This window comes from Equus przewalskii, chromosome 1 (assembly GCF_037783145.1).
Source record: "Equus przewalskii isolate Varuska chromosome 1, EquPr2, whole genome shotgun sequence".
NCBI lineage: Eukaryota > Metazoa > Chordata > Mammalia > Perissodactyla > Equidae > Equus > Equus przewalskii.
This window is the reverse complement of record NC_091831.1, coordinates 102,411,934-102,422,072: the sequence shown is the minus strand read 5'-3', so window position 1 is coordinate 102,422,072 and position 10,139 is coordinate 102,411,934. Positions and strand designations below refer to the sequence as shown.

At 36.5% G+C, this 10,139-nt stretch overlaps 1 long non-coding RNA gene across 2 annotated transcripts in view; it reads right to left on the bottom strand.

The window, feature by feature from the left end:
- Positions 1-1,158: 1,158 nt before the first annotated feature.
- The window catches only part of LOC139083359 (uncharacterized), a 92,954-nt gene continuing 83,973 nt past the window's right edge, over positions 1,159-10,139 (bottom strand). For both annotated transcript variants that reach the window (XR_011540006.1, XR_011540008.1), the window contains one exon: positions 1,159-1,585. This is a non-coding gene — a long non-coding RNA (uncharacterized lncRNA). The remainder of the gene's footprint in view (positions 1,586-10,139) is intronic.

Below are 10,139 nucleotides of genomic sequence, written 5' to 3'. Positions count from 1 at the left end.
TTAATACTAGTTATGGGCTATATAGAGCCATCCATTATTATTTGTTAGTAGCTACTGTTTATTGAGTGAATAATATATGGAAAGAACTGTGCTAAGCATTGTATACACTATATCTCACTTAATCTTCACCATGACTCTCTGAGATGAGTATCATTACTCTCCCACTTTTCAGGTGAGGAACCTGAGACTTAGGAAATGTGAGTAACCCTCTTAGGTCACACACCTAGTAAGAGAAAAAACTGGGGGGTCCAAACCAGGACCACAGCAAAGACTCATTCAAAGACTCAACTCCTGATGCACTTTGTTCAGAATAAGTCTCAACACATCACAGTTTCTCAGTGATTTCTTTTGAATCAAATTTTTTATTTGAGTGTATAAATCTAGATTAATGCATTACAGAATACTATAAACTACTCACTTTAATGTTATTGAACTGAGGGTCACGTAGAAGTTGGTGAGGGTAGAGTTATAAAAAGATGTTTATCTAGTTGCCCAACTAACAAACTATAGCTTCTGAAGACAAAAGTAGTCCAATCTGTTGACTATTGACATCAACATGAAAAATGTAGAATGTACTTTAAAAAGTTAATATCTTCTTTAACCACCTTAAACTTGTCAGCTGGTATAATTCTTCTTCTCCCAAATGGTTTCATGAGTATACTTAGCTTGGGTCCCCACAGCCTATGGTAAAAACCCTGATGATGGCTTCAGGAATTGTCAAAGCTTAGTTATCAACCATTACCAATGCAACCAGCCCAATGGTGGAGTCAAAAGTGCAATTGTGTGGGATCCAGGAGAACTGGGTCCTAATCTTGGGTGAGTGATCTTAGGAGAAACACTTAGCCCCTTGAGGCTCTAGAAGATTGCATGGTTTTATTTTCCAGGTTGATGTTTCCTTATGGGGGAATTTAAATAGCTCTTTTTTTTTTTTTTAGCAACTCATCATTCAATAAAATGTTAACTAGAAAAGGAGATTTTTGCTGTATCCACCTCTGACACTATAGTCTGAGAATAAGGACTGCTGTCTTTATTAGATAACTAATTAAAGAAGCAAGCTAATTTCAAGAGTCAAGATGTGTACATATATGTTCAAGTTTGCATAATACATAGAGAGCCTGGCTATAACTTCTGTCACAAAAACTACTTATTTCATTCATCAAAAGTAAAAAGATTTATTGTACCAACATAAAATCCAAGATCCACCAAAGTGATTATATCAGCTGGATTTTATGTCTGTTTCTTTATTCCATGATCTTTCCAGAGAAGCACATTGATTGGGGAAAAAAAGTGTTTTTCTTTAGTAGGAAGAAAGTATTTGTACAAGTGAAAACTTAGGGTCAGAGAAAGCAAGTGAAGAGGTTGAGCTGTATGTCTTCAGGCCAAGCAATAAGCCAGAAGTTTCCCGGTTGTTTCAGCAGGGATCCATTCTCTAACCCAAAGATCTGGAGGTGGGATACAAATGCCGGTAGTTCATTCTGAAGTCCTACTGATGAACTTTGAGTAGCCATGACTGCCCAGTTGCTCAGGCAGAGCTAAAACAGGTGTGAGCTCTTGGAGTGTCCACTCTTCTAGTTACATAGCAGAGCTAAAATGAAAGAAACAAAACAAAAGCATTCACAATGACCCAATTTTATAGATATTTTCACCTTCTGAGTTAAATACGTTTGTACCATTTGAAATTTCACAACCAGTGTGTTTTAATTTTATCATTAAAAGAGAACAATAGGGGCTGGCCCCGTGGCCGAGTGGTTAAGTTCGCGCGCTCCGCTGCAGGCGGCCCAGTGTTTCCTTGGTTCGAATCCTGGGCACAGACATGACACTGCTCATCAAACCACGCTGAGGCGGCGTCCCACATACCACAACTAGAAGGACCCACAACGAAGAATATACAACTATGTACCGGGGGGGCTTTGGGGAGAAAAAGGAAAAAATAAAATCTTTAAAAAAAAAAAAAAGAGAACAATAAAGATATCAATAGCACTTTACAAATGATATTTTATTTGACTCATTCCTTTCAATAAATATATATTAAGACAGGTTTGAGCTAAGTCCTGGAAATACAAAAATGAATAGGAGTAGCTGTTGCCTTAAAGGACGCTCAGATTTTTTTAACTTTTAAAAAACATAATACATTTTATCATTTTCTTAAAAATCTAGGTCAAAAAAACCCCACAATCTAACAATGACTCAACAGCTTGGGAAAATGTGCCAAGAAAATTGTTAGACAAAAAAAAAAAAAATTATTTTCCCCAGAACAGGATAGAATTACCTGGACGACAGACTGTCTAATTTCACTGCCAAGGAATTCAAGTAATGATTTTCTGTGGTGTTAAACTTCACATTTTACAGCCATTTCGTTGGTTTTATTTTTTTAATTGGAAAAGACAAACAAACCACCTATAGCAGATATTTCTGTCATTTCGCCCTTCTTCATGTCATCTTTGAGTAGGACTCGGATTTTGCTGTACAAATGATGCTTAAGCATAAATATTCATATATACGGTATGTTCTCCTCTAGAGCTTAAATTATTTATATATAGTTATGTATGCATATAAATATACACAACATAAAATGCCTGGAATGGCATATATCAAATGTAAATAATATATTTATTCTGTTGAGTGGAATTCTGGATGACTTTTATGTTCATTTTTATAAAATAGCCCAATTTTCTATAATGATTATGTGTAACTTTTATAATTAAAAACATAGATTTATAGGTTCTTTTACTTTCCAAATTTTATACAATAATCATGCATTATTTTTATAATCAGAAAAAGTACACGTTATTTTTTATTCTTATAGAATAAAAAATTTTATTCATATAGAATATATATGTCTCATAAAGTCACAATTATGTTTTGAATACATAGAAAATATAAGAGGTGGAAATACACATACCTATCAATAGTGATTCTCTACATAGAGTGGGACCAAATGGAACTGATCCTTCTATTTTCTGCTTTTTTCCCTTATTTTCTAAGATGAGCATGTATTTATTTCATAATAAAACATGAACTTTATTCTTTAAATGCAAGCCAAATCAGAAATGTCAAATTGACCTAACTGGAATATATAGTTTTCTTATTTTTTTTAATTTCTGCAAAGCTACTACCTTTTATGTACAATCGAAATATGCTTTAGGCTTATGGACAAACTTTTAGAGTTTAAGCAAATAAGTAATAACACATTTTATGATAGATTTAGAACAAGAATGTTCCAAAGTATGCACTAATAAAGAAAAATTGAGTTCTAAAGCATTATAAATGGACTCCACATCATGACTGCATAGCCATCAATTAAGGCTAACATTGGAATCCTATAATGAAGGTTAAAAATCCAAGTGTACTATCCTATTTCTCTAACACAACAGAAGTGAGATCCATCAATGTACAAGTCTAACCATATGGAAATGTAAAAGCCAGGCAGAAAGACACATAGAATGACTAAGTCTAACAAGTCTGAACTGCCCTCCTGGGAATCTGACCTGTTTATCGAGCAGGGTTGTTGCTCATCTGACTAGGCAGAAAAGAGAAACCAGGTTCACAGCATCACAAATACAAGAGGGATTGAAATGGAGGGGCAGAAGGCACAGCCCAAGTGGTCTCCAGGGCTATGAAGGCAGCTTCAGGGACTCTTTCTGGGGTATGCAGCACCTCAGCCACTATCAAGGGCTTAAATGGAGCCCTCCAAGACAGAAGAGGTAGGTACATAGTAAGCTCCCCCAATCATAGAACTTCAGGGAGGTTTCAATCTCTGTGTATATTAATTTCTTCATCTCAAACTTGGTGATAATTCAGTTATTCATTGAAGGTATATTTATTTTGCATATACTATTGCCAGACACTACTTTAGGTACTAGAGTTATAAGACTAAACAAAAAAGTAGCATAGTGATAAATATCATAAAGAAAATGAAGCACAGTAAGGGGTGGAATAAAGGGGAAATGATCTGGCCTCGTGAACTGTTGGCATTAATGTAAATTTGTGCAGCCACTATGGAAAGCAGTATGAAGGTTCCTCAAAAAATTAAAAATAGAACTAACATATGACCCAGCAATCCCACTTCTGGTTATATATACAAAGGAAATGAAAACAAGATCTCAAAGGGGTACCTGCACTCCCATGTTCATGCAGCATTATTCACAATAGCCAAGATATGGAGACAATCTAAGTGTCCATCAACAATGGAATATTATTCAGCCGTGAGAAAGAAGGAAATCCTGCTATTTGCAACAACATGGATGAAACTTGAGGTCATAATGCTGAGTGAAATAAGTCAGACAGAGAAAGAGAAACACTGTATGATATCATTTATATGTGGAATCTAAAAAAAGCTGAACTCATAGAAACAGAGAGATGAGTCGTGGTTATCAAGAGCTTGGGGGTGGGGGAAATGGGAAGATGATGTTGTTCAAGGGTACAAAATTCCAGTTATAAGATGAATAAGTTCTGGTGATCTAATGTACAGTAGGGTGATTATAGTTAATAACACTTGAAAATTGCTAAGAGAGTGGATCTTAAATGTTCTCTCCACATAGAGGAAATGGTAATTATGTGACATGATGGAGGTGTTCGCTAACACTATGGTGGTAATCATTTTGAAATATATACATTTATCGAATCAACATGTTGCACACCTTAAACTTACACAACTTTTTATGTCAATTATATCTCAGTTAAGCTGAAAAAGAAAAAGAGAGAAAATGGTCTGAGGAATCTCTGAGGGAGTGAGCAGATTTCTAAATGGAAGGAGAGAGTGAGCAAGGAGAAGAACCACAAGATCAGCCTGAGCAGTGGTTGGTCAGTTTGAGCAACACACAGAATGTTGTGAGACAAGAAAGCAGCAACCCCTGAGCAAGTAGTAGGAGAAAAAAACTGGAGGGGTCTGGGGGCAGGGGAGCTCATCATAAAGAGATGTTCTTCAGGGGATGGGAAGCCATTGGAGAAGGAACTGAAAGGTAACTTGAGCCAATTTGCATCTATGAGTTCCCTCTTTTATGTGGAGAAAAGACTATGGATGGATAAGAGTAAAAGCTGGAAGATGAGATCAAAGAGCCACTGCAGGTGTTCAGTTCTGGTCCAGATCGAGGAGTTAGCCTTTAGGAAGCCAAGAAGTGATCCAAGTCTGGGTGTATTTTGAAGGCAGCCTGGATAGGGCTTGTTGATGGACTGGATATGGAGAAAGTGAGAAGTGGGGAGAATCAAGGATGACTTATTATTTGTGATCCATTGGGTGGGTTGTGGTGTCATTTATTAAGAGTGGGAAGACTGGAGAAGGGTGGGGTGGGAGGTTGTTGAAGAAGGAGGCAGAAACTCAAGACTTGTGATTTAGTCATATTAAGTTTGAGATCTCTGTTAAACAGGCAGGAGAAGATGTAAACTAAGCAGCTAGATAAGACATCTGGAGCTTGGAAGAGAGGCCAAGACTGGGGAGAAAACCCCAGAAATGATGGTTTCGATAGTACCTAGAGTAGTGGCAGTAAATGAGATCACACAGGGAGAGTAAATATAGAAAGAAAGAGGGCTAAGGACTGAGCTCTTATTGAGCACACCAACATCTAGAGGTGAGGAACAGAAAAAAAGAGGCTGAAAAGGAGAACCAGGGGAGTGCAGTAGCCTAGAAGCCAAACGAAGAAAGTATTTCAAGGAGAGGGAAAGATTAGTTGTGCCAAATGCTGCCAAGAGATCAAGAGAGACAAAGAGAGAGTCAGATATTGTCATTTGGAGTTCATCAATGATCCTAAGAAGAGTAGTTGAATAGAGTGGTAGGAACGGGGAGAAATAAGGAGAGAGGAAAATTAATAAAATTGTTTCAGGGTGTCGTTGACAGGTGCTGCAAGCATGAAGGAAATACACTGACATATTGTATCCACCCTAAATTGAACTCTATGATGGGATAATGGACCAGATGCCTATATGGAATCACATGCTTTCCTCTCATTTACGCTACTTATTCTAGGCTTTATAAACTCAAATAGAAAATGTTGATAAGATTGTGCCATAGGATTTTAGAATTGTCATTTTTTTCTTATTAATTGCAAAGAAACCTGTCTTACTCCAAGTAAAATAAAATAAAGACCTAATCTTTTAGGAAAATTTTCCCTGATATGTCTCTTATGAAATTTTACTTATTACGTTTACATGGAGTTAGTGGTTTATATCAGCACTCTCTTAAAATAGTGGTGGAAAAGTCTGTCTCCTGTCTCTTTTTGCACTACAAATATCAACATTTTAAAAAATTGAGATACGTATTAGGATGTCTTTCTTTAGTCTTTTGAAGTGTGTCTCTCCCTTGAAGTTTTAATTAATTATTGATTGTTTTTTAATCCATTCTATGCCTTCCATATTCTTTTTTGTAAGAAATTTAAGTTGATATCTTAGAGAGTCTGAAAACATTTTGCTTCTGCCTGAAATATTTATGACATTACACATGTACTTTCTTCCCATAAGATGCAAAAAAGAATAATTTTATATTCTTATCAAAATATTTTGGGGAAAAAAACCTCTTTTGACAAACATAGCATATCTATCCCCTTACGGTATATGTATTTTGTGATCTTTAAGCTTCAGATTTTTAGTTGTGGTTTTTTTTCTTTTTTTGCTCAAGAATATCTGTCCTGAGCCAACACCTATGCCAATCTTCCTCTATTTTTTAGTATGTGGGCCACCTGCACAGCATGGCCACTAACAGAGCAGTATAGGTCTGCACCCAGGAATTGAACCTGGCCTGCCAAAGTAGTGCATGCTGAACTTAACCACTAGGACACCGGGGCTGGCCCCAAATTATTTTTATTTTTGATGCTCATAGATCATTATAAACTTAGATATCTCAAATCCTTTTATTTAAAGAACATATTTATTGATTCGTTTTAGTTCTTTATTTTTTATTTATTTTCATAAATTGAAAAATGAAGGATAAGGGCTAAAATGAGACTCATGGTTTGTTTTAGGTAACCCTGAACATTTGCTTCTGCTCAGAATATCAGCGAATCCTTTTCCCATATGTGTAAGGAAAACAGTACATAGTGCACTGAACATGGACTTTAAACTCAGAGCTTGGTCTTCAGCACTTCAACAGATCTTGAGCACTTCACCGAAACTCTCTGAGCCTTCCTTTTCATGTGTACAGTGGGGATGCTTATATTCTCTCCTTCACAGGACTGTTGACAGATGAAGGAGACAATCTCTGCAAAGTGTGAGGCACATGGTAGGCACTCAGTAAGTGGATTGTATCTCCTTGGTGCTCATCTATGTGAATGTAGACGTGTTGCGTTGTGATTAATCCGATGAAGGTGTTTGCACTCTATAAAATATAGCCAGAGTTTAGAAACAGTTTCTGGACTTTATTAACATATGAAACCTTTCATTAAATCTATACTAGGTAATATTAACTTTTAATTAATTAAAAACCTGACTGGGTATTAAAAACGTCTTACTGTTTGATTAATGGAAATAGATTAGAAGGCAATGTTTTGTCATACTAAAGGTGCATTCGATTGCACAACCAGAGAGAGAGCAAATGACATGGGGCCCCATCTAAACAAAAATCAGCAGCTACTAATGAGGCTTGTTAGTGATGCTAATCTATGTAAATGTTATTAATTGAGAACATCTATCTTTTATCTCCAACATTTGGTAATCAGGCAATTAAAAAACAATGACATTCCCGGTGGTTGTTCTTCCTAGGTTTTTTTTTTTTAAGTGATCAAAGAGTTCAGAATAAGAAAAAAGAAAGTCCCTTATCAAGAGGTAGGCCCTTGCCTTGGGCTACTAGGCCTCATTAAAGGCAGAAAAGCTCTGTTGATCACCAATTAACCTGATTTGTAGGAACTCTGATAAAGACCCCGAACAACAGGAGCTTTCTTACCATAAATGACACAGTTTGTTGACAAAAATAAAAGCAATGCATTGAAAAAAATAAAAGAACACTATAAAGGAGTCATTGGAACTGAAAGTCATTCTACACATGGGGCCGTGTTTCAGGAAGAGGAGGCTTTGCCCCTCTGGTGGCCTAATACTCACACCAAGAGGAAATCTCACCCCCAGTCAGGTAGAACCAGAACACAAAGATGGCTTTTCCTTTTCACCATCTTGTAAAATCTCTGCCTGCTCCTCTAGGTATAGCAGACATCGGATTTTATCAATTATGTCAAGGGAGGCTGGGCCCTGTAGAGTGCGCCACACTCTCAACAATTGCCTTGGGAGCCAATCATTGAAGTTTTCAAGTATTCAGTTTTGAAATCTAACCTGGCTTTAAATTACACCGTATATTGTATATTTTTATATATTGAAAGTATAGTTAATCATAGAAATAGCAGTAAAGACAGCAATAATAGAAAGAGTTATCTTTTGGGTACCTTCTACATACCAAGCACAGCATTAAGCACTTTGCAATGGATTACCCCTATTGATGTCCACAATAACCCCAAGACATGCATGCCATTCCAGAAATAGCTAGATAAGTAGACAGATATCCTGTATTTGGCAGCTCACTCAAAAAGTTCACAATTCATCAAACATACTTCAAAACCATTTATTTTAAGCAACTCTATTTGGTTCTGCCTTTCTCTTTCTCCAAAGTATGAAAGGTCTTTGAGAACCCGTCAACTAGACAGAGTTTAAAACCACTAGTAAACTGTGAATTTTCCAGTTGGGTGGTCAACATGCAATGTAAATTCCCAATGACAGAGTTAGTCCTCCAGGGACCCAGGGTTGGGCAGCCAAAGCAGGGGGTGGCTATTTCCAATGTAAGCCGTAGAATTCTCTAAGGGATATAAAATTTCAGTGAAATCATCAATATGATTTTAAAAGTAAATGAGTGTGAATGTGATATTTCTGGCTCTTTTTTATTTCCCCATTGTTTCCCCCAATAGCACCTTAATCTCTTCCCAGTGGAGCGATCCCAAGCAGCCCAACACAAGCCAGAAAGCAACCAGCATAAGCACTGGCCCCATTGGGCATAAAAATGATACATTTGCTTTACATTTTATGTTATTCAGGAATAACATAAAAAGGAACATTTTATTAGGACAGTCAGAATCTCTATTCTCATCCTTCTTAACATTATTTCTTATTGCATTATAGTTGTTGATGGTTGTTAGCTTCAAATCAGTATAAATTTGAATATATTGCCATTTTCATATATTGTCTTTAAAATACGAAGTCTCTGCGAATTAAAAAAGTTTATAATACTTGGTGTAGCATGCTGTTTTATTTCCTCCATTTGACGGTTAAGGATAGAACATCAGGACTGAAAAAGAACTAAAGATACAAGTTAGCTCATTAGCAGGCTGGACCACACTGAAATTGACTCTGATTCTACTCCTATAGTGATGGATGTTGCAAACAGAAGACTTAGGTACAAGACCGACTTCTTAGAGTCTTGGTAACTGCAGATTGTAGCATGTGGGTGGAAGTGTGAGCTGTAGGAAAAGGCCTTAATTGGGTACTTATTTTATCTGAGCTAATATATTCCAAATGCTGGGTAAAATTTATAACAGAGTACATCTGAATATTATCATGAGGCAGTGGTTTTCAAATGTTAAATTTTTATGTTAATGTACATAAAAATTCCCTCAGTGCTTGTTAAAATTCAGTAAATCTAGTGTACAGCCCCAGAACCTGAGCTTTAAAAGGCACGCCCTACACACAAACACACACAAAACACACACTCCCTCACACACGCAATCCCTAACCAGTGACTCTGTTACTAGTAGTCCAAGAAATAAAAAAGCTTTGAGGATGGTTTCACTTCATCCAAAACATATGTACCGAATGCTTGCTTTGTGTAGGGGAAGATGCCCAGAGGCTACAAGATATGTAAGGCGAATTTCTTTCTTCCCTTTTTATCTGATGGACAATTAGAAAATAAACTTAAAACAGGAGATGTGGTGACCCATTGTCAATTGCATTGAGAAGCTAGGAAATCTGTCTCAGAAGATCTGAATTCATGTTGCAATGACAATTTGGTTCTTGCATTCCTTCTTGCAAGGAATATTTTGCAACAAGAAATTAATTGCATTAGCCCCAAATCTAGAGTACTAGATTATTCTGTTTCCATTTTAAGATCTTACTGAGTACTGGTAAAGAAACATATGCAAGAGGAGAGAGAAGACAATTGATTTATTGATTAATGG